Here is a 757-nt window from a genome sequence, read left to right as displayed (position 1 = left end):
TTGCATCCAATCTGACTTTAAGATGACCCTCCAGCTCCATTTTATCTTTTAGGCCCGAAACGTCAGCCTTCCTGCTCCTACGATGCTGCTTGGCCTGCTGTGTTTATCCAGCTCTGCACCTTGTTGTCTCAGATTCTCCAGCATCTGCAGTTCCTACTACCCCTCACATGCTGGAAACAGTTGCTTTGCTATAATGTCTGTTCTGTAACTTGTGTTTCTCTGTTCTGTGTTGATTCAAGGGAACTAGTGGCTTCAAAGTAATGTTACTGGACTAATAATGCAATTGTATAGACTAATGCTCTGCGGACATTGGTTTCAAATCCTACCATAGCAGTTGGTGGAACTTAAGTTCATATTCAATAAGGAATAAATCTGGAATATAAAGCTAATCTCAGTAATGGTACTGTGAAACTACCATCAATTGTCAAAAAATCCATCTTGTTCACTAATGTCCTGTGGGGAAGGAAATCTGTCACCTTTCCTGGTTTGACCTACATGTGACTTCAGATCCACAGCAATATTACTGATTCCTGACTTCTCAGTGAAATGGCCTCGCAAGCCACTCAGTAAGGCTAAGTAAGGATGGTGCTGGCCTTGCCAGCGACACCCATAATCCATGAAAACATTTTATAAAAAGGGAATGAGCAATAAAAAGATCTCACTAATGCAGCGGTGGATGTTGTAGTGTGGAATTTTTCAAGACCTATTCTGGAGTTGTATAAAGTAGGAGAACTTAGAATGGGAAGTACTGAATAAA

This window comes from Rhincodon typus, chromosome 13 (assembly GCF_021869965.1).
Source record: "Rhincodon typus isolate 14 chromosome 13, sRhiTyp1.1, whole genome shotgun sequence".
NCBI lineage: Eukaryota > Metazoa > Chordata > Chondrichthyes > Orectolobiformes > Rhincodontidae > Rhincodon > Rhincodon typus.
This window is presented reverse-complemented; position numbering follows the sequence as displayed.